This window comes from Theropithecus gelada, chromosome 1 (assembly GCF_003255815.1).
Source record: "Theropithecus gelada isolate Dixy chromosome 1, Tgel_1.0, whole genome shotgun sequence".
Lineage (NCBI taxonomy): Eukaryota > Metazoa > Chordata > Mammalia > Primates > Cercopithecidae > Theropithecus > Theropithecus gelada.
This window is the reverse complement of record NC_037668.1, coordinates 202,348,540-202,350,472: the sequence shown is the minus strand read 5'-3', so window position 1 is coordinate 202,350,472 and position 1,933 is coordinate 202,348,540. Positions and strand designations below refer to the sequence as shown.

General features: G+C 41.4%; 1 pseudogene; it reads right to left on the bottom strand.

The window, feature by feature from the left end:
• Window positions 1-432: 432 nt before the first annotated feature.
• LOC112611015 lies at window positions 433-730 on the bottom strand (annotated as a pseudogene).
• Between the last annotated feature and the right edge of the window lie 1,203 nt (window positions 731-1,933).

The following is a 1,933-nucleotide window of genomic DNA, read 5'->3' as shown; positions in this document are numbered from 1 at the left end:
ACAGGTGTGAGCCACAGCACCTGGCCTCCCCTACTGTCTCCTTATCCCACATCACACACACACACACATACACACACACACATTTACTTTTTTCCCAGGTTCTCAGTGACTTCTTTGAATTGAGAAATTATGTATTTATCTATTACCAATCTATTAATTTCTAACTACTCATTTATTTCCACAAACATGGATAGAGAGCTTGATATGTGCAAGTTACTCTGACAGAGGTTGGGAAACAAAGATGAATGAGACATTGACTCTGATTTTTAACAAGCTCATCATCTAGGCAGAACTTATACTTTACCATTTTTTTGTTTGCTTTTGAAGGTTTCAAATTTATTTCTTCAATAATGCCATATCTTAAGGGTATACAGTGCTTTCACTTGGCATCAATTATGATATATTTTTAAACAATTCAGTAGTATACCAGCTGGGATGATTACTGATCTCTCCATTCCTTTAGGGTGACTCTGCCAACAGGGGACAGGTTCCCTATTATTCCAATTTGTGTTGCTACATATGTCCATACAGCAATACAGAAAGTGTCTCCATTAGCTAATACAGCATTACCGCCTTTGTCATGAAAATCAGACGTACGTTTCTGGTGGCTCTGCCTTGCCATTATTTGCTGAATGCTTGGAACATGGAGATGACTCAGTGAAGTTTTGACCAAGGGAAACATTGTGAAGGTGAAGATAGAACTGAGGCAATGCAGCTGCTGCTTTGGTGCAAATTCACTTCAGGTACCTTTGAAGAGTGCTGAAACACAAAAGCCACTCACACTTGACTTTTTTTTTTTTTTTTTTTTTTTTTTTTTTGGGACTGAGTCTTCCTCTGTCGCCCAGGCTGGAGTGCAGTGGCGTGATCTCAGCTCACTGCAATATCCACCTCCCGGGTTCAAGCGATTCTCCTGCCTCAGCCTTCCAAGCAGCTGGGATTAGAGGCACCCACCACCACGCCCAGCTAATTTTTTGTATTTTTAGTAGAGACAGCATTTCACCATGTTGGCCAGAGTGGTTTAGAACTCCTGACCTCAAGTGATCCGTCCGCCTTGGCCTCCCAAACTGCTGGGATTACAAGCGTGAGCCACTGCACCCTGCCTTCAAACTTTACTTTTAAGGAATAACATGCACCACCAAAATAGTACTTGTTACTTATTGTGTGCCTACAGTAGATAAGGAACTCACATGTTGTCTCAGTTAATCCCCAGACAGTCCTACAAAGTATTGGTAAAATGATAAATGATTCCCATTTTACACATGAGGAAACAATTATTGGTAGATTTGGGCAACAGTACTAAGAACACTGGCTCTAATATAGTAAGTGCTTATATCTTAGTTGAAGGACATGCATGGGTAAGTCACCCAGCAAGTGAGCCAAGACTCTGAACTTGAATCTGGTTCTACCTTCCCGTGCTTGTTTTATGACCTGCCATTGTTTCTTACTCCATCATCTGAATGCTCAGGACAGATGAGGACTTAAACAAAAAGGGGAAAACGTCCCTAAAATTCCATTCTATAGAAACGTGTGAGTACTCATGACCAGCAGAGTCACCACACAGCCAATTGAGGTGACACTTTGAGGAGTGACTTAGTGGGATTCTTTTGCTGTAGGTTAACTAGAGTCCAAGGGGCATCCAGCTGTGGAAAAGCTGATTTAGTTAATTTGTAGTAAAAGAGAACAGAATAGAAATACGCTGTCAGTCTATAAACACCTTCTCCGACTCCCTTAGCAAAAGACTTCCCTTCTTCCATACCCACCCCTCATACTACCCTTTAGTGATAAGCGTTTTCTTTTTGATTTCCCTGATAATAATTGAAAGCAGTTTACATGTTTGGATAAGTGTAAATCTGTGGGAGCAGAGAGACAGCTACAGTATGCTCTGTTCAGGGAATCTCACATTCTATCAAGTTCCTGGGCCTGACCCAGAGAG